The 22,685-nt window shown below is 39.1% G+C and overlaps 1 non-coding gene across 1 annotated transcript; it reads right to left on the bottom strand.

Annotated features, from left to right (window-relative positions):
- Positions 1–1,729: 1,729 nt before the first annotated feature.
- Positions 1,730–1,811, bottom strand: Trnas-cga (transfer RNA serine (anticodon CGA)). Its single transcript has one exon. It is a non-coding gene; the product is annotated as a tRNA-Ser (tRNA).
- Positions 1,812–22,685: the final 20,874 nt, after the last annotated feature.

Below are 22,685 nucleotides of genomic sequence, written 5' to 3'. Positions count from 1 at the left end.
CGACCCCGTGCAGAAGACCGCTGTTAAGATCATCTTGCAGGGGTACCAAGACCGCCCGATCTCCGTCCTCAAGGAGCACCTCTCGGGTGTCGGAATAACGCCGCGAGACATAAAAGTCCTCTCGCGGAAGACAACAGTCACAGGTACACACACACTGTACCTGTTGTACTTCGACCGCGGCACCGTCAAACTTCAAGACCTGCGGCGGACTAAGGCGTTGGACGGTTTTTGGGTAAACTGGCGGTTCTACTCAAAGAACCCGTCGGACGCAGCACAATGCCACCGTTGCCAGAAATTCGGCCACGGCTCGCGGAACTGCAACCTCCCGCCCCGCTGTGTGAAGTGCGGTGAAACACACCTCTCTGAGGCGTGTGCACTGCCGTGCAAGGCGGACCTGGGGGACAAGGCAGAGCAAACCAAGGCGCGCATCAAGTGCGCGAACTGCGGCGGTAACCATACCGGTAATTACCGCGGATGCGTCGCGCGGAAGTCCTACCTCGAAGAGCAGGAAAAGAGGAAGAAGAAAGCAGCAGCGTCCCATCCTCCTCAGCGAAGTACGAGCGCAGCCGTTCCTGCAGCTGGCCAGCGTACGGTTCCAGCGGACAACCCAGCGTTCCCTCCTGGATGGGGGCGGTCGTTTGCGAGCGTGGTCGCTGCCGGTAGCGGCGATGCGACCCAGCAAGGAGTCACCGCGGAAGATCTCTTCACCCTGCCGGAGTTCTTTGCTCTCGCGGGGGAGATGATGACGCGGTTTCGGACCTGCCGTAACAAGGCGGAGCAATTTCTGGCCCTCGGGGAGCTGATGATCAAGCACATCTATAAAGGATAAAAAATTGTGATCTAGTTTTAAGCTTTCTCTATTTCTATCCCCTTTCCCTTGCAATTTTAGTAAGTTTTTTCTTATCTTTTTCTTACTTTTGGTAACCCCTTAACTACAAGCAACAATTGTTCCAAAATGGATTATGATGTAACACACAGCTGAAAGGAACTCCAAAACTCTGTTATGTATTTCAAAAGAACTTATTGTATATTGATAATTCACCAATAAAACCGAATTGAATTGAATTGAATAGTTCGACTTTGACCAACCAACGGGGTACAAACTAAGAAAGTGTCAAACGAAACAGTGACCAACCTTCGGGGGTTGAGTGTATTTTGGAAACCAACGATTGCAAATCAACTGTACTGTACAAATGTTGACACTCTGGCTCGTAATTTTTTTTTTGCAAGATTTTAAGATTTTGATTTATTTTTATTAAAAATATCAGAAAATTATTTTTTTTTAACATTGAAAATCGTACCAACAGTTTCCGACATACCGCCAGACTAATAAGGTGACATATTCCAATAACAATATTTTTCACAAAGTTTTGCTTTTTTGGAAGACGGATCTTCCAAAAACGTAAGTGAAAACGTCTCAGCTTTATACAGCTGTCAATTTGACAGGATTTATCACTGGAACCTTAAAAAATGTTTAGGTTCACTGATCAGATTTAAAGATAATACCAAAATCGTTAAAAAATCACTCTGGCCCAATTTAACCCCTGGCCAAAAGTCCCCCTTACTAACGGGACTAAAAATTTTTAATTTTGGAAATCGATGCCAAAAATATTAATTTCAGTAAAAAAACATTGCTATTTTTGCTGATTTCAATCGCCTTAGGTATATTTCGATTCACCCATGTTGGAAATATTTTTAATACTATTTGTAATGGTATTTAAAAAATATTCGCAGCCGGTAGGATTCGAACCTACGCTCCCAGAGGGAATCTGATTTCGAGTCAGACGCCTTAACCACTCGGCCACGACTGCTGTACTGTTTGATGATATGACAAGCTAGTATAGTTAACGTTAATGTTCGGTTCTTAACATATTGAAACTTAAAAAAACACAAAGGGAAAAGCTATAATATTTATCAGGTTTAGGATTTGGTCCTGTTTCCATCATATTTGGCAATTTTAAAAAACATCACTACATGTTATGCTTTGCTTTTTTTCAGTTTAAAACTCGATATTTTTTGTTTGTTTCGAAAAGAACAGACACAGAACAACTCGAATACAGTGGACTTTCTCTGTTTCGATATTAAAGGGACCGTCGAGAGCGGGAGGTATCAAATTATAGACCCAAAAAATCAAAGCATGCTTTTGAAGGGACTGAAAAATTCAATGACAGATGGAGCAATATTGATATCGAGAAAATTGACAGCCTGGGAGTCAACTGTAAAACATTGTTTCCATATTTTATGGCCTTAAAACATCTGTCCTTGTTCAGACTGTAGTCTCGGTTTGCCCCAGTTGATGGTAAATGTTCCCCAATATTTCAAAAATAAAAACAAAGGTTCGTGTATGCCATATTGTCAACTTGTTGGAAGCATTTCTTAAGGTTTTTTGCACCGGATAATTTGAAGAAATAAATAAAGTTAGCTGAAATTGTAATTTATTTCGAACTCGTCACCGCAGCACCGCACGACAGGTGTCACGTCTTTATATATCAGATTGAAGGGTATAAATGCCTTTATTTTTATTTTTTTTTCTGTACTGCACCCTGACAGGGCGCCACCAGCAGTGCCGAAACAATTAACATATAATTTTTTGCTTGCTTTTGTTTCGCGACGACCACCGGGAATTTCGAGCTAATGAAATTCCAATTGCATTTCGGATTCGAAGGATATTTTCTGGCGCTCACATTCCCGGGCGTCCTCTGTCAACGCGTTGAGCGGAAAGTGGGTGAGGATCAGCTACTTTTGGATCAGCCATCATCATCAGAGGTTGGCTGATCAATATTCAGGTGTGTGTGGATTGTTGGCGCAGAGAACCAAACTTTGGTCCGGCGGGGCGTCGATGATGATGCAGTCCAAAAATGCGTCCAATTCCATTGTTTCGATTCAAATGACCGCAAAGTGCACATGCCACGGACAGGATGCAACACCTTAAAAAATGAAAAACAAACAGAATGAAAGCGATTAATGCTAATTGAATGCGCTTTTTGCGAAGAAATGGGATGTCATTTGGGTAAGCCTTGTAAGGGAAAGAAATTGCACTTTAATTGAATCGTAATGCATAATTGTTTTCGAAGAACCTTCATTGTGATTTTCTTCACGAAATATCTCAATACGATAAATTATGGCAATCACTTTGGCTTAAAAGGAATACACGAGGAAGTGTTACAACCGTTTTCCAAATCATTGTTATCCGAGCATTCGTTGGTGAAGGTTGTCTGAATCAACATGACTCGTCGCGTCCCGGCGCAAAACGCCGGCAATATTGCCCTACCTGCGGCTCAAGCAGGCAAAAAAGTGGGAATTTCCAAAAGGAAGGTTGAGGCCTCAACTGATGGCCAAAAACCGATTTCCAAGAGGAAGGTGCTTTTGGAAGTGACATCGAACAGCAAAAAGACGAAAAAGAGCGACGGTACTGTACCGATGGATGAGGAGGAGGAGAACTCTTCGTCGCACGAGGAGCAGCTTTTGAAGAACAACAAGTTCGCTGGACTGCCTGACGAGGACCAGGTAGCGAAAGCAAAGGAGAATGAAGTGAAACAGCGAAAGGAGAAACTGCCTCCTTTTTATGTGCGGCAATCAGCAGCAACGATCGACTTTCGAGCGGGGCTGGTTGAACTCATCAAGTCTGGGAAAGTCCAAGGCAACATTCGTCTGTGTCAGGACGGATTTAAGGTGCTGGTGCAATCCAGGCAGCACTATCAACTGGTCAAGGATTACTTGACCGAAAACGAGGCGGAGTACTTTACCCATGATGTCGCCATGGATAAGCCGTACAAAATCGTCGTCAGAGGTCTGTACGACATGCCAGTGGAGGAATTAGCTGCCGAGCTAAAAGTTTTGAAACTGGATGTGTTGGCCGTGCACAAAATGAGCCGACGCAACAAAGACATCAAGTACCGTGACCAGCTCTACCTGCTGCATTTGGCTAAGGGATCGACGACGCTTCCTGAGCTGAAGGCAATCCGAGCGGTTTTCAACATTATCGTGTCGTGGGAGCGGTACCGACCAGTGCACCGTGACGTCACACAATGCTTCAACTGCCTGGGTTTCGGGCACGGAGGTAAGAACTGCCACCTGAAGCGTCGTTGCGCCAAATGTGGTACCGATGCGCACATCACATCCCAGTGCATCCAAGATTCGCTGGTGAAGTGCCTCAACTGCAACGGTGAGCACTCGTCAACCGACCGAAAGTGCCCCAAGAGAGCTGAGTTCGTGAAAATTCGGCAGCAAGCATCGACGAAGAATCAGCCTCAGCGTCGTAGGACTCCTCCAGCCCTGGTGGAGCAAAATTTTCCACCTCTTCAACCGCGACGCCAGGTCCCGAACTTGGCACCGTTGCCGTTGGATCCCAGGAAGAGAGCTGAGATGAATCATCCACGGCCGGGTTCCAGCCAGGAGCCGAGACCGCCACCACCGGGTTTCAGCCAGGAGCCAAGACCAACCCAAGAACCAGCAGTTGAGGAAAATGGTAACGATCTTTACACCTCAACCGAACTCCTCAATATTTTCCAACAGATGTCCGCTGCACTGCGTGGATGCAAAACCAAGACCCAGCAGATTGAAGTGCTGACCTCGTTCGTCATCCAGTATGGATCGTAGGTCCCTCAAGATGCTGAATTGGAACGCTTGCTCCATTAGGAGGAAGAACTTAGAGCTGGTGGATTTTCTTCGCGAGAAGGAGATCGACGTAGCTGCCATCACGGAAACTCATCTGAAGCCCGGTGAAAAAGTTTATCTGCAAAACTACAAGATCGCGACGCAGCTCGATAGGACCGCCTCTGGAGGAGGAGGTGTGCTTGTCGCTGTTCATCGTGATCTCAAGCCACGCCGGCTGCCACACTTCAAGCTGGACATCATCGAGGCCGTTGGGGTGGAAATTCCCACTTCTGTTGGCCCAGTACTCTTCATTGCTGCATACTGCCCACGTCAGGTGAATGCCAGAGATGGTTCAGCAGCAAAACTGAAGAGCGACATCCAGAAGCTGACACGGCGGAGCGCAAAGTACATCATCGCTGGTGACCTCAACGCGAAGCATGAAGTTTGGGGCAACAGCAGGAGGAATCGGAACGGAGTGATTCTGCACAACGATCTGCAAAACGGATACTACAACGTTGTGAGTCCGGATCGTCCAACGAGGGTGGCTCGGTCTGGGAATCATTCAATCATCGACTTCTTCATCACCAATATGGCTGAGAACGTGGCTCATCCTGAGGTGTTTGAAGAGTTGAGTTCTGATCACTATCCGGTGGTTGTGGAGGTTGGATCTTCCGTTACTCCGCAGCGGCAACCAACCCGGAAAGATTATCACAACGTTGACTGGCAGCAGTTTCAGCAAGTGGTAGACAGCAACATCGACTATGATCAACACCCGGAAACTTCTGCTGATATTGATCGTTCGCTGGAGGTGATCCAGCAGGCTATCAACCAAGCAGAGGCTGCCAACGTTCGGGAGGTTCCTGTTAATTTTAAGGTAACTGATATTGACGTAGATACTAAACACTTGATTAGACTTAGGAATGTTTATAGGAGACAATATCAACGGACAGGGGACTATGACAAAAAGATTTCAGTGAACAATTTGAACAAAATCATACAAGACCGACTTGACAATATCAGAAATCAAGAATTTTCAAAACATGTAAGCCAGCTTGGGAATTATTCAAAACCATTTTGGAAACTTTCTAAAGTTCTTAAAAACAAACCAAAGCCTATTCCTCCTCTTATTGTTGAGGATTCTCCCTTGATTACATCCGAGGAAAAGGCAAATGCACTTGGGCTTCATTTTGTTAGTTCTCATAATCTTGGCGCTTCCATGACCAGCCGTAAAGAAACATCAGTTGCCAATAGTATTTCAACAATTAATAACTCTACCTTTGAATTTCCTGCAGATTCCCATGTTTCTGGTGAGGAAGTCAAAGTTGCAGTAAAACAAATGAAAAATATGAAAGCTCCTGGCTTTGATAACATTTTTAATCTAGTGTTGAAAAATCAGAGTGATCAGTTCTTTCAACATCTAGCCAATATTTTCAATAAATGTTTGCAACTTGGTTACTTCCCCACCAATTGGAAACTGGGCAAAGTCATACCAATTTTGAAGCCTCAAAAAGATCCAACATCGCCAACAAGTTATCGTCCCATTAGTCTTTTGAGTAGTCTGTCCAAACTCTTTGAGAAGGTCATCTATTCAAGGCTTTTGGATTTTACCAACGATAATAATATAATTTTGAATGAGCAGTTTGGCTTCCGAAAGGGGCATAATACTGCTCATCAGCTTATGAGAGTAACTAAAATCATCAAGCAGAACAAGCTTGAGTCTAAATCAACTGCTATGGCTTTGTTGGATGTTGAGAAGGCTTTTGACAATGTTTGGCATGATGGTTTGATACATAAACTGTATTTGTACGGTTTTCCAATGTATCTTATCAAAATTATCCAGCACTATCTTTCGGAGAGATCGTTCAGGGTTTTTCTGAATGGGATTGCTTCTGGATTATTCAACATTGATGCTGGGGTTCCCCAAGGAAGTATTCTTGGCCCACTTCTGTACAATATTTTTACATCTGATTTGCCTACTCTTCCTGGTAATGGTGTGTTGTCACTTTTTGCTGATGACACTGCCGTTATTTATAAGGGTAAAATAACCAGATATTTAGTTGGCCGTCTTCAGAAGGGTCTTGACGTTCTTTCCGAATACTTTGGCGACTGGAAAATTCGTATAAATGCAGCAAAAACTCAAACCATCATTTTTCCTCTTTCCAAATCGGCCAGATTTGTCCCAAAGGATGATGTTTTGATTAAAATGAATGATGTTTCAATACCCTGGTCAAAGGAAGTTGTCTATTTAGGTCTCATACTTGACTCGAAACTTTTGTTTCGGCAGCATGTAGACAAAATATTGAACAAGTGCAGCATTCTCATCAGGTGTTTGTATCCTTTAATTAACAGAAAATCAAAGCTATCTTTGAAAAATAAGCTAGCAGTTTACAAACAAATAATTTACCCCGTTATTGAGTATGCAGTACCTGTTTGGGAGTGTTGCGCTAGAACTCATAAATTGAAGCTCCAGCGTGTCCAAAACAAGGTACTCAAAATGGTTTTGAATGTTCCTGGCTGGACAAGATCAAGTGAGGTTCATGAATTAGCAGAAGTAAAAATGTTGGATCAGAAGATTCAAGAAAAATGTTTGAAATTCAGGGAAAAATGTGCTATATCTGAATACCCCTTGATTCAAGGATTGGTTTAGTTTATTGTAAGTTTAAGTTAGTTTTAAGTTAGGTTATGTTTTCTTAATTTTTTTTTCCTCGTTGTACCTAGTGTTACAAAAATGATAAATCATATACTTTTAAAGTTAAGAAAATGAACAGTGTTTAAATCACGAAAAGCAAACTAAAGCTGAAGAGCCACAGCTGACCACTTATTATGTAAACCAAATGTAATTATTATAAGAAAGATTCAATAAAGTATATTTAATTCAAAAAAAAAAAAAAAAAAAACCGTTTTCCAAAGAGATTAGCTACTTTGTTGCTTTATGGATAAGATTACGTATACCCTTCTAACCAGTTAAGACCACCGATCGATAGCAAAAGGTGATCTGCACGATACCCTATCAAGCTCAACCTGGCTCAAGCGCAATCTGATTAGCATAAAATATAATTAATTAAACATTTTATTAAGCTCACACCAGCACTCACCTCCCCACTAAGTGTTTGAGCCGATGTGAGACAGCTGCAAGATTGTATGATTTCCTAAACTATCACCTGTCCCCAGTCCCAGCGCCGTATGTTTCCTGAGTCCGCGAGTGAGCGAGTGTGGGCAGTTACATTTTAATCGATAGTGTCACGTTGCTAATAATTCGCAATTACCTGACAGGTACGTGGACATATGAGTAGCAGCAGCAGCAGTTGTAAGCAAGTTTGCAACATTCCAACAGCTGGTCAGGTGGACTGCACAATTTGATTTCCTTACGCGATTTAGGCTAATCACTTTTCCTTTTAGGGGAAATGGGTCTTGCTAAATCAGTTACTAGGGGGGGTGCCTTTTGCAAAATTCACTCTCACCTGGCGATTAGTTTCGTTTAGTTTTGAGTGGTTCCAATAGAAATACTGGGTTGACTGATTGATGTCAATGAAAGTGTAATTGACCGATTTGCAGAAGAATTTTAAAAGAGTAATTTTCGATTTTGGAAACAATGTGGTCGATTTTGAAGATATTTACAGCAAAAACGCTTTTTTCTTACGATTTTGGAAACATTTCAAAGATTTGCTATGCTGATTTCTGTCCGTGTATTCATGCAAAAAGTTCAAAGTCAGTGATAAGCGCAATACATAAAAGGGAATCAAGTCTCCCCACTCTCCGATATGAGCAAACCTCTTTATTTTATTTTTGTTAAGCTTAATCTGGCTGATTTTTTTTTTGTGTTTGTCCATATCATTTTCAATACAAAATTGGCAGTTGTCCAAACAAAATTCAATAATCTGTATCTTTTGAAGGATTTTATTAATCAAGTTGGTGTCTTGGGCAAAGCTGTAACACCGAAACAAAATTTAAAACAGATTTTTTTCTGATTTCTATGATCATTTGTAATGACTAAAAATTGATTGAAAATACTTAAAAAAATAAAATATTTTTTTATATTTTTATAGGGGACATAAAAAAATCCAGAATATGCAAATAATCTTTGTTATAACTGTTTGAAAAAACAACATTTAAAATAAAAATAAAATCATATAAAAATTAATTTTTTTTTTTAAATGTGAAATTAAATTTGCAATTAAAATGTACGTTAGAGAAATTTTTGCAAAGTGCATTGTTTTTAAGAAATTGCCCTTTTGAGGTAACTTTTTTGAAAAACGTTACTTAATCCACCCTTAGGTGGTTGGTGCCTTCCTCACATTTAAAGGGTGCTATCCAAAATAGACACAAAATAGCGGTGTTTTTCAGAGTGTTATCAATTTTGACACATTATTCATACCACTAGATTGGGTAGTCAGATCTTCATATTGCAGGGCACTTATGTGGTTACAACTTATGATAGGGTAGTCAGATCTTCAATCCAATTCGTGCTCGTTGAAAAGGTCTTTTAATTACCTATCCAAAGATACGAACGAAGTTGACTTTATAGCTGTCGGCCACAATTGCTAGTACCAACCACTAGTGTCTTCCTTTTTATCTACAAGGACTTCGCCGCCCTGGGCTCCTAAGTGTATGAAAGTATGGCACGGAGCGACGGCGCCGAATACCCATATTTACACTTAGAATTTTAGAGCGCCCGCCGCGGGATTCGAATCGGCGACCTCTGGATTGTGAGTCCAGTGCGCGGTCCGATTGATCCACACGGATAGGTCGCATGAATATCATGAGATAAGATGAGATGATCATGAGATCCGGCCTCCAAAATGTGCATAAATAACACTTAGGTGTTTATAAATTTTAATAGGGTTGTCAGATTTTCAATGTTTTGGACGCGTTGGAGAGGTCTTTTGATTACCTATGCAACGATAGGTCGCATGATAGATTCGGACAACGTTTTCATCAAAATATTTGAGATTCGGCCTCCAAAAAGTGCGTAAATAACACTTAAGTGCTTATAACTTTTGATAGGGTTTTCAGATCTTCAATGTCTTGGACGCGTTGAAAAGGTCTTTTAAATACTTTTCTGAAAATGTATAGCATGACGGGGTTTCTTACAAAAACCACCCTTTTTACAATCTTCCGAACTTTTGTTAAAATCGTTTTTTTAGCATAACTTTTAAAGTACTTAACTAAACTCCATAATTTTTAATAGCGACTTATGGGACCCCATGACGGATCGAATGAAAACGGACAAAATCGGTTTAGCCAGTCTTGAGATAATCGAGTGACAATTTTTTGATCAACATCCCACCACACACACAGACATTTGCTCAGAATTTGATTCTGAGTCGATAGGTATACATGAAGGTGGGTCTAGGAGGTCTAATTGAGAAGTTCATTTTACGAGTGATTTTATAGCATTTCCTCAGTAAGGTGAGGAAGGCAAAAAATACAATTTTTTCAAATTTCATTACTAGGCATCTTTAGTATCGCACAATGTTTTTTTTTTGTCAAATCATACATTTTTCAAAACGAATGATTGCAAAACCACTGAACTAGTGTAAAATGCATTTTAAAAACACATTTTGCATTCAAATGTTGAGACTATGGCCTGTTGAATTTACCATTTGTTGTTGGTTGGATCGTAGTAGTCGGGGCGTGCAGGCGCATTTATTTTTCGAGCTGTCACGTTTTTTCAAAACATTCTCGTTTATTGAATATATCGGAGTTGGGAGCTGGTTGGATGATCCCAGAATTGAATTTGGTGAGAGCGTTCTAATTTCTTCCTTATTATATTATTGCATTTCAATTTTCTCATTATTTACCAACGCCCACTACTTCATTCGTCGGTGAAGTATCCCATCAAACCCTTCCAAATCCGGATATCTTGGAGGTCGTCTAAGTTCTTGGGCATCTCTATAGGATATCCAATCATCAAATTCCTCCCCACCTCCCTCGTTGATCGTGAGGAGTCGACCAAAAGGACAAATGAATGGTGATGTGTCATTCGGCACATTCCTGACGCATTTATTTTCCTTATCGGCGCCAACCTAGCTATTGCGAGCTTTATGCTCAGCTAGAGTACGGTCAACCAAGCTAAGCTAAGCTAAGCTAAATGTTGAGACTATGGCCTGTTATTTAAATTTTTACATTAATCACTTATTTTTTTACAAATTCAAAAGATGGGCTAGAAAAAAGTGCAATTCACAGAAAAAAATCAAAATGTACACAAATTTTTGAGGCGATATTGCACAAATTGATAAGGTATGAGGTTCTTGAATCAATTTTAATTCTCTACAACATTTTCCGAGGGTGTAAAAAGATTCGGTTCCAACAAAGTATGAAAAAATCATGTTGAAAATCAAAAAAAAAAATGGAGCTTCTAATATTCTGAATAAATTTACCATGCAAAAAATAGTAAAAAGTAAAAGTAAATCTTTCCCTGTTCCTGAGGGGAACACCCGTGAAGAGTATCGGGGCCGGCATTTACAAAGCGGATTCAGTGACAGTTTATTAATCAACTTAATGTTAACATGTTAAGGTTAATGTTAACATTCCATAGGTTGTCTTCCTAAGGTGTCTTGATAAGGTCCAGTTTGTGACGATGCACTACCTTCCCCTTACTAAGCAATCGAATCCAGAAGGGAAAAGATGCAAAAAACAGTAGGTATTCTAAAAAAAATATTCTTATCTCGCATCAAGCAAACCGCCAACGAAGAATGGCAATCGCTGTTGCGTCTTCAAATTAGCTGCTGATAAGAAGCCCAAATCCGAGTCAAAGATCAGCTGGTCAGAGAAAAAAAAACCCTCTTAAAATGAGCAAAAAACGAATGCAAGGTCAGGAATACGGGCTGCTTTCACCGAGTGTCCAAACCCACAATCACGCCAAAAAAGGCATAGTCGTGAATAAATGCTGATAATTTGCGCCTCGCGTCAATGAGTTGCGCTATGCCAGATGCGATTTTTTGTTCACGTTTTTTAAACGGTTGAGGTATTTCGCTGATAGACAACGCATGATTCTCGGCTTATCAAGGCATGTGAATACAATTATGATGTTTGTGGGTTTGGCAGGCAGCAGCAGCAGAAATTGAGACACAACAAAAAAGTTGAGACAGTTTTTTAGCATTATACAATCAAATTTTTAATTACAACGAGATGTTGTCATTGCCGATTTCCTGTTTGTGTGGTGAAATAATGTTTCAAGTCGGGGCAAGAATTCAAAAAAGGTTTGGCATACCGATTTGGAGTCGTAGACGCCAGTGTCTCCATGATTGAAATGTGAATTTCAACGTCTGGCCAAAGAGTGAAAAACATGCTCAACATTCGATTGGTACAACCGAACTTCATGTTTTACAAGAAATGACAATGCAACCAGCATAATTTCCCCTCGCCCTCCTCTCATCAAGCTTCGAGTTCTGCGGTTCTGAAAATCATAATTTATTATCATAACAACCTGATGCTGATGGTCATAACATTTCTGTGGATGGTAGAGCTCCCATGATATGCGAAAGCATGTTGTCAAGTGAAATCGAAACTGTGCACCGGGCCATGCCTTTTGGCGCGCGCGTTCTGAAAAGTACCTCCTCGCCGGGGATCGGATGATAAATGGTTTTATTATACAAAAATCTACCCACTCGTCCCTTGCTGGTGAGCTTGCTCAATTGGGGTTTTTTGAGACAATTTGTTGAACCTTAAAGGACAATCTCTCAAAGGATGGTCTGTTTTGTTTTTCCCTAAATATATTTTTATAAATTGAATGGAAGACTTGTGATTTTGCCCGATAATCTTATCATTCGAAAACATTTAATTGTCCAATCAAAAACATTCAAGAACATCCCTACTCCCATGAATTTTTCCAACAAGTCCTTGAAAGTATCGCAACCGAAACCGATCACTTCACAAATATACATATTTGTACGTATCACATACTTGGCGCATCATTCATCCTTGTGGCTCTTTTTGTTGCTGAACCGACTCTCGAACCTCAAAACTTCTCAAGCTGGAAGCTGCAGCGAGGCAGTCCGAAAAGCTGAGCGCAAGCAGACGTGAAATTATGTTTCATAAATTATATTATTGTCATATTTCCACTGTCCCCACTTCTGGACATGAAATGCTGCCGTCTAGCTCCTCTGGAATCAAAGTTTGACGAGACATGAGACTGCTGCACTCTTGTTGGAGTACAATGCAAGTCAGTGTCCAGTCGAAAGATATTGAATTTTCGTGCTGCGTTTTCAGCACGATTGTATTAATGCTTTATTTGAAAAAAGTGATATTTTTAGATTGTTTGATAATTTTTGTTGAAAAATAATTGAACACACACTCATGCAAATATTTTTATTCCGAAAAATTGCTAAAAAATTTCAAAACTATCGAAAAATTTACAAAAAATTAAAAGAACTGTCTAAGATTGTGAAAAAATTCAAAAAAAAAAAGATTTTATTTTTCTTAAATTATCCAAATAGGATAGAAATTGGTAGAAAATGTAATTGAACAAACACTACAGATTAGACTCGAGCAAATCTAATATATTTAATACTAACTAGGGGAAATATACCCATTTTAAGCCGAATATGCGGTCGTATTTGCATGATGCTGGATAATCTAGAGTGTTCCTTGAAATTTACTAAAACCAAGTACACCAACGAGTAGAGCAACTTTTGGTGAACATTTCCGTTTAATTTAAGTTTTACTAAAAGTTATTCTATTCCTTTTACAAGCATTTAAATAAAATCCCATGTGTATTCTTATCAGACGAGAATGCATTGGGCCACGCCCATTTTTCTATAATCAGCTTAGTTCTTTTTTCTTCCAGCGCTCTTTTGGCTCTGCTTGGTGCTGCCAATTGTGATGAAATTTCAAGCGAACACTCAAGAAAAGTAGCATTTGTAGAGACAGTTTCCTGGCATCACTGGCTCACTCCAACAGGCGCTGCTGGTGGTGTTGGTGCCACCCTTTTGTTCTTTATTTGCCTTCGCTTCTCGCTCGGTTTTCTTCAGCCTTCGATTGGAATAGGTCGTCAAAAGTCAAACGTCAAAAGACTTGGCGCGTTTGTTTTTTTGATGGCGCTTGCTAATTTACACGTTTCGGGATTATTTTTCAAGTGAGTGACTGAATAATGTTCAAAAGAACATGTTGCCGATAGTTGGAAGCAATTTCATATCTTAAGTGCTTTGAAAACGTTAGCGCAAGTGACAAGATATTGATGGCGACTTTCGTTAAGCAGTTAAGCTCTCATCTTGCGTGTGGATGTGTGTGTCAACAAAATGATGAGAAATGGTCTCGCAAAATAGAAATTATGATCAAAAAAAATTTTCAAAAATTGACAAAAATTGTCAAAAATTTTCAAAAAATTTCAAAAAATTTCAAAAATTTCAAAAATTGTCAAAAATTGTCAAAATTTGTCCAAAATTTACAAAAATTCAATTCATTTCAATTCAGTTTATTTCTTTAGTTAAGCGACTAACAGCAGTTTTGTTAGTGCATTTATCACAATGCACATTGGTCCACATAGCAAAATTAAGTGAAAAAAGGATTTTACGAAAAATGGTGAAAAAATGTGTCTTGAGAAGAGTTGTTGCAAATCGAAAAGGGCAACTTTTGTTTTGGTTCAAAATTAGGGTGGTTCACGATTAATCTAACTTTTCAGGAATATTTCTGGGATTTTTTGTGTTCTGAAAAGTTGTAGAGCTTGCCAGTCTAAGCAACTTTGTCCAAAACACCAAAATTTTATTTCGCGATCTACGCCAAATTTAGAGAAAGCATCTGAGCAAACCTTCAAAAATCAGTTTTTTGAACATAGCGATTCAGGGTTAAGTTTTAGAGAAATGTGATATTCGGAGCACTTTTATAACTCTAAATAATGAAAGTTTTTATTTTTCGACATATCAATTTGGACTTAGGGGTCAAAAGTTACAGCCATTTTATGTTAAAAAAGATGCAAATTTAAAACTCAAATATTTCGAAAAAGCGCTAGCCAAATTTTAAGCGCCAGGATGCATTAGAAAGAGGAGATGTCGCTCCATAAACGCTGAAAAAATCCCAGGGGTATGTTTTTCTTTAAACTCAAGATATTTTTACTTTAAAATGTCTAATTTTCAAGGGAAAAGTGTATGGGACCACCCTAACGAAATTCGAAAATTGTCCAACTTTATGTTTTCTATGTAATTTTGTTGATTGTTGGTCATATTTTGGGTTTTTATTATAGTTTTACATATACACCAAGGCTCCAAAACTTTACCATTTTTCAGAAAATTCATTTCCACTTAATTTTTCGATCTGGACCACTGTGCAATGGATGCAAATAAAGTTGGTTGTGGGTAAAGGGAAACAGAAAACAACTCGCAAATTGTCAAAAATTGCCAAATACAAAAATACAAAAAGATGTTTTGTGATATTTTTTTTTTGCGATCCTGTGCATAGTAGCTTCACAAATCTACAGTTTTTAGCTTCAAACAAATATTTTCTTGTTTTCTGAGTGTTTATGAAACCGCCTTGAGTCAGGGGTATTCAAAACCACACCTCACACCTCAGTCCTCTCATTTTGAAGGAGTGGGAGGGGGTGACTATACTTTGAATAATTTTGCAACGGCCTAAACACAAAACTGTTGATAAAAATTACCTCTTTAAAGATTTACAAATACATACATGAAAAATTGTTAATTTTAATGCGTGACAATCGCTCAATTATTTCCTACACTAAAGTTGTACTGACGCAGGCACTGAACGACCTGTGCAACATGTGCTACTGCCGGCTAAGTGGAGGCACTCGCAGTTGCACCTCATTATCGAGTAATCACTTTATTTATACCTACTCCCCACTTCTTGTTGCCTTCACCACAGTCCAGTAGCACTTACACCCGGGGGCGCCTGTTCCACCACTTCTGGTTCATCTGAATAAATGTGACTCTGAAGAAAGTGCGCCCCAGACGTGGACCATGTCAGGATTTGCCTACCAAGTGCAGTGTCCCCTGTCACATCTAATTACGTACGGGCCGGACTGCGAAGCCGTGTGTTGGACAATGATCGTGACTACCGATATTGCAAAACGGATTTGGAAGCTGAACTTGGCTCGCAAACGAGACGACACACGTTTCCTGTGGCGCGATCGGGACTCGCTGAACTTGGGTGCGGCTAATCTGCTGCCGATCTGGATAGTCTGGCGCGGGCGGACGGACCGAGAACTATCTCGCGGGTGGCATAGCTGTCCGGCCGTAATTGAATCGATAGCCAGCAATTTATTATAAACTCCGAGGAGGGAGAGAGTGTGTGAGCGATCGATCGAGCAAGCAAGCAGCATGTGAATTTCCGCGCCACTGACTGCACGGCTGGGTGGCGCATGGCCAACGATAGTTTGGTCTACGGCTAAGCTGCTTCTCTTGGACATCAGGAATATGTCACTCAAGCACGTGGGATGGTTGGAGACCATTCCGATGCAGTGAGGGGACATCGATTAATAAATTTAAAGATCGATGGTAGTTGAGAAGTTCGTTAAAGGAATTGATTACTGATTTTAATCCACCTTTGTATAAATGTTCTTTATTAAAACCACGCCACAGGTTCATGTCGACCGAAATAAATATTTACAAAAAGCCAATCAGATCAGATTTTTGTTCAGTGCATTCGAACCACAGATAAACATACGTTTGTCTTTTATTAAACCCATCAATCAGCAATAAATTTTAACACTTAAACTTCCAAGCTGGCGAAAAGGTTGGAGATAAAAAAAAGGTGTAAATGATCGAAAACTCACCACAACAATTTTGAATTCACCACTGCTCATCAATTCGCGTTTGACAGTTGTTTAAACCTGTTTGTACAGAGAAACCTCTTTTTACGCGGTGGCGTTACGCTTTTTGTTTCGAAGATTTCTCTATAACCGTACAATATTTTTGCAAGCTTCAAAAAGCGTTTTGTAGATCTGAACAAAACCTACAAAAAAAAAAAAACATTGCAAAAATGTTGCGTCGTTCCAGAGAAATCGACAAATTAGAAAAACGTAACGCACCGCGTAAAAAGAGGTTTCACTGTACGCACAATATCGTTTTTTTTTTTGCTGCGCCTCTCGACAGGTAAATGGCGCTAGTTAAAGGTGATCAATGGATTTGCTGTAAGAAAGTTTATTGATTTACGTCTATTTGTCTGTGGTCAAATGACGAACAAGAATTGAAATCAATTGAGAAAAATACCTTTCGTTCAATACATTTCTTTGCTCATTGCCGAGGAAACTCCAGGTAACAGTCGAACTCGTGTCCACCTAAAATGCTCGATTTTTCCAGGAAATCCACCGAATTTGAACGTGAAAACGAGCTGCTAAAGTCAGAAAATCAGCTTTTTTCCACGGAATTTCACCCGGCCCAGATTCCGCGCCAAACCGAGCGGAGTCACCTCAATTTCAAGCGCCAGACCAGACCTAATTGCGAACGCAAACCATTTTAGAGCATGGTCACGGCTGGATGCTACCTTAAAAAGTGCTCCACAAATGTAAGTGAGTACATCAAAGAGCCAGACTGCGCTGCCAGTACTTGGCCAGACTTGATCGGGACCCACTCCAGAGTTCCTAGAACTGAGGTCGGTCGGCGGACGAAGGTATGCGAGAGTTTGTCTGTGACAATGTATGTTTTGGTTTGTAACTCAGTTCTGGACGGGCCCCGGGGCAGGATTTTTGGAGACTCACTTGTTAAAGGGTGCGCGCAATTTGGTTTGTAATTGGTTGATGCATTTGGGAAATGTCACTCGATGCCTGAAAACTGGTTAATTCAGACTGAGTCAAATAAATACATACCACAAATTGCTAAAATTAATGTTTATTGAGACACCATATGCATAAATAACAAAACTCGCATTTTTTTAAGTTGATGTCAGTAAACGCTTCAGTTTTGACAAGGTATGTTAGTTTTAGGCTGACTGAACACTAGCCTGTCCCATTTTGAGGTCGTATCGAGGAATTTCAGGTGCTCACTTCTAAAACGATAGATTTTGATGTTAGGAACAATGTTTTCTTAGACAAGAAAAAATAATAAAATACTTTCTCGCACCCCCTAGTCGATTTACTGAAAAAGTCACTTTTTTGAACAAATTTTCTAAAATCGCGTTAAGTAATAAAAAAACGCTCCCATAAAGCCCATCAGTATGGAAATTCTACTTAACCGAGATGTCAAGCTCATATTTGATAGCTGTGAGGGCTAGGACGCAGTTCGAATCCCGCAGGATTGAAATATTTTTTTATGTGTACAAAGGTGACAGCGTTTACCTATAAATATAATTTAGTCCACCTTATTTTCTACAAAGTCAAGAATAATGATTACGTTTATCAATTAAAACAAACCCGCTTTCATCTCGTGCACTGATTGCGTTGATATTATTCAAAAATTTACAAACAGCAAACTTTTCTGCTTTCGATTTCATTGAACCGTTTTACCAGATGCACGTTGATTTTTACACACATTTTACATACAATGGCGTCGTGATTTGCATGATGCAATAACCAGCACCTGTTGCATGGCCCGACAGCTGCCCGCCAAGTCGGGCGTTTGTAGTGCACCGGACTATTTTGCAAACTAGATCGACTTCTGACACCGGCCAGATATCAAACCGATTACTAATCATTGCATTTGCATTGGTTTGATTGATATTTAATAAAAACGGAGCGTTTAATTTAAACGGGCACGCGTAATTCCGTGTTGACATTCGATCTATTGATCAGCTCTACACGCTATTTCCTATTTTATTTAAATCAATGTAAAAACTGTGTCAATGTTTTGAAAAATCCGTCATTAAACCACAATATAATGAAGTCGCAAAAATACAATGATGTAATTCCCAGAGGTTATTGCATTGCTTCAAAAGATGCAGCAGACGCGTGTTATGACGCGGAATAGTTGTTCTGAATGTTGATCAACAGAATAGTATTCACAATCAGCGTAATCGTAATCGAACCAATCTGGCCCGAGTGGACAGCTATTTCAGTAAGTTTAGACGGATTTTTCTCACTTCGTTGAGACCTGGTCAGGTCCGACCATCTGCAGCATTCCTTTGAAAACTCCCGCGCCAATATTTGCAAGCTATGTGATCGACTGGTTTACAAACAAACGGGCACTATCAGCACTCGACTTGCCCCGAAGGCAGACAACATTCTAGGGAATTGAGTTACTATACGGGTGCGATAAAGTAGAATTTATGGGACATTCACGTGAGTGCTGGCATTTCGTTTCCGGGAAATTGTAGATCCGATGTGGAAATCATTTTTAAAGAAATTAATTTATTCAAAACATCCGTCACCAGTCAATAAACCGCAATGATATGGAAATTGTCCATCGATAAGTAATACATCGCATCAACCACCTGATGTTTGCACATACGTCACACGGTAAACAACGATCGTGTTCACACCATGTCGATTCGCTAATGAGTTATCCTCTCCTTCTCTCGATAGACCGTTTCGTCACTCTATTGAAAACCCAAACAGAAATGGTCGAAAATTTCCCTCCACAAGCCCATCTACTTTTCCAGTTCAACCCACCCCAAATCGAAGCATCGCGCATATTTGCGTTGTAGTAAAAAGTGTCGTTCGATTCGTCATATTGCACGCCAAATAAACCGTCACATGAACGCGAAAACGTAGTCCACACGCCCGCTAACGAGCGTCTAAATCTTAAAATAACGCTCCGGTCCGCCAGCAGTTGATTTGAACAATTCACATAATTTCAAAACGCTCAGATCATTTGCACAGCTTCGAATCAATTTGTACCTGCTGTTGGTTGCTTTTGATCGCAGTAGCAGTAGGTAGGTAAATGTGCGAATATCGCGATCGATCGCGACTCTTCCAATTTGTCCCGGGGCTTTCAGGGTTCAAATCTCGCGGCGCACAAATTTGCTAGACATGTGGAAGGATCGTGCGCAGCCACGGTGGTGCAATTGAGACATTTTTTTTTTTTGAAAGACTTTTTACGAATCCAATAATTCAAAAAGGAATGGATACGTAATTTTTATTGTTTTTTTTTTGTTAGCTTCTGAATCAAACGGTAAAGAGTAAAAAAATAGTTTTTATTTTGTTATATAATATTATTTTAATATAATCTATTGAGTTTTTTGAAATTTGTTGCCCGCGGGCTCATTTTGAAAGATCATGTGAATGGCCCTTTGAGCCGTCTAGGAGTGAATTTATAATTCTTCTTTATCCATGCTTTGATCCCTATTATACGACAAAAATAGTAGAATTTTAGCAGTTTGAAAGTTCAAATTTGTCTTTAAACTTTTTCATTTGATTTATAAATGTAATAAATTATTATCTAATTAAAAAATAAATCACATAATAAAAAATATACATTACAAAAAAAATATTCCTTTTTTTGTAAGCTTATCAAACTTAATTATTTTTGTTTTTAACATATTCTTTTAAATATGTATTAACATATTTGGATTCAAGTTTTGAAATAGCTTGAAACATTATGCTTCTTTTTACTAAGTTTTCATCTTAAATTGATTTTGAAATTTTGATCTCGAATTTTAAACATATGGATACATTTTTGTTGTTGCTTTGGAATCAAGAAAAGTAGAACTTTTCAGCATTTATTTTGAAAAGTGTTGCTATTCGATTCTGTTATTTTTGGTACAGAAAAGTAGGCTATTTCGTCGTTCAAGAATGACAGGAAAAGTAAGTAGTTTCACGACGGAATTGCAAAAAATTACTTTTTCAGTGTATGAATAATCCAGTTATATTTTACCAAGCAAAAGGTGAGTGATAAAAACTATTGCTTCTGAAAAATCATTGAAATATTCTTGTGCGTTCAATTTTTGAACAATAAGAGAAATTGGATATGAGTTCAGAAGTTTTTTGAACTGATAACTAAACGTAATTTAGATCAATAAGTTCTACGTTTTGTAAACAGTTTTTTTTCTTATTATAATTTTTATATGAGGATAAAATATTTCAAGAGCAATCATGAAATTCAAATAAAATAACATTTTATTGTAAAATGAATTTTTCATTTCATTTATTTTTAGTTGAATCGATATTTATTAGAATTATTATGTCAAGTGTCATGTCATAAATCAAAAACATTTTATACGGAGATAATGAAAGGAAATAATAGAAAAAATGTCCTCCATCTGATTTTAAGAACCGCTCCAGAGAAACAAACAAAATTTCCAAGTCATCCATGTCTTAATTAATGTTAACTATTTGTTTGAATTTTTTTAGTTGTTTTTGGTTGAAATTTATTGATAAAATACACATAAGTTGAAATTGGTTTATAATCGGATTATAAATAGCAAATTCATTTAAATTATTTTCAGCTTTTTTAGAATATTTATTTAAAATAAACTGAAAATAACACAGGAAGTTGCATCTCTGGCAATAATATTTTCCAAATGGAAATTTGGCAGAAAATTAAAAAAAACATCTTGATTTCGCCCGTTTTTGAGACAAGTTAATTATGGTTCTTAGATTATACTTAACATGAATATAATTTATATCTCCTGCGTGATAAAAGAAGAAAATGGATTATAAAATATTTCATACGTCTGTTTAATTTTAGTTTTATGTAGCTCGAACCGCTTATTGGTTGCGTATTTTTGTTTTAGTGAAATTATAATAAAAAAAGGGAAAAGAGCGGTTTTTGAAAAATAAATTTAAAGATCATTAAGCATCGTTTTGCCAACTTGCCCCTTGATCTATGGAGCTCAAACATGGCCATGATTTGATGTTGATTTCGATTTTTTGCAGGAAGTTCCAGACTTGTTTGAAAAACAACCATATTCAGAATCTAATTTAAAAAAATTAAATAAAAGTTTTAGTTATTTTTCGTTTATTCACTTTCTAGTAATTCAATTGTTTATAAAGAAAACTTGTTCATTATTTTAATAGTAAACTTGACATGAAGAATATTAAGTGGGCCGGATACCATAGTTTTTTCAAAACCAGCTACCACTGTTATAGTTATGGTACCGTTCTGGTTATATTTTTGGAAGTATCACAAATTTTCAAAATTTTAAAATGCTGCATAAAGTAAAAAAAAGTCTTGAAGCTGAGAAACCTGCCTACAAGCTACAACTAGTGATACGTGATAACTATGATTTTTTGATATCAAATATTTCTAAAATGTTTAAATCAAGGCTTACATGGGAATAATTTCAAACGGAGTGATTAGTGCTTTTTAAAAATGATAAGCTTGACAAATCTTTAGACTGTACCAATCATACAACACTTTCAAGATTGTTCGCTATCCCACTATGCAAAACTGCCGTCGTCGGTCGTTCCTTAATCGAACTCGATGGCGCTAATACGTGACGTCACACGGACAACACCACGCTCTGCAAACGGCAATAGTTCGTTCGTTCGGGCCGAAAAACATCCTAATTAGCGCCCGTGGTCAGCCAGATATCTGCCAAGTGGACGAGATTCGCTTCGATTTGGTCCCCCGATAACGTTCGAGAGATGCAGGCGCAGATGTTTTGTGATTCGTCGCGTCTGCCCTCAAATTGCCAACCCAAACAGCTGACGTCACAGGTGCTAACGAGCTGGCCAAGCAAATTCCGGAAAGTGAGTCAGATCGTCGTCGTCGTCGTTCCTTTTCTTTCGGAACCAACCCGTCAACTGATGGTGTTTCTTTGGCAGGAGAAATTCAGCTGTATTACTTCGGTAGAGCAAAGCCGATCGCTAGTACATGTACTTGGACTTAGATAAAGCAGCACACCTGGGCGCGGGGACACTCAAACCAACGGTCGGAGGACAACTGCACTACGTCGGCCGATGCTAGGTAGTTCGGTGTGCACTGGAAATCATTCACCGCCGGTGCGTCGGAACTTGCAAGAAGACTCTTGCAGCAGAGCAGAGCACACCTGGCCTGGGTAGATTTTTGCACTTGGCTTTATCTGGGGGGCCTCCGATATTTAAAACAAACATTCGAAACTGCCGCGTACAAACAGGTGTGTCGTATTTGTACTATTTAGAGGGATTTGTTGCTTTTGTTGGTTGGCTGGTTGGTTTAAACCAGGCGAAGCAACATTGTGCGAAGAAAGAGATCGGCTTCGGCAAATGGTTCAGATTTTAAGATAATCTATCCAGTTGAACGTTGAATTGCACGTCGCACCAGCGTGAAAAATTTGGTTTGCGA

This window comes from Culex pipiens, chromosome 2, assembly GCF_016801865.2.
Source record: "Culex pipiens pallens isolate TS chromosome 2, TS_CPP_V2, whole genome shotgun sequence".
NCBI classification, from domain to species: Eukaryota; Metazoa; Arthropoda; class Insecta; order Diptera; family Culicidae; genus Culex; species Culex pipiens.
The sequence above is the reverse complement of the archived record's forward strand: the minus strand, read 5'-3'. Positions and strand labels throughout refer to the sequence as shown.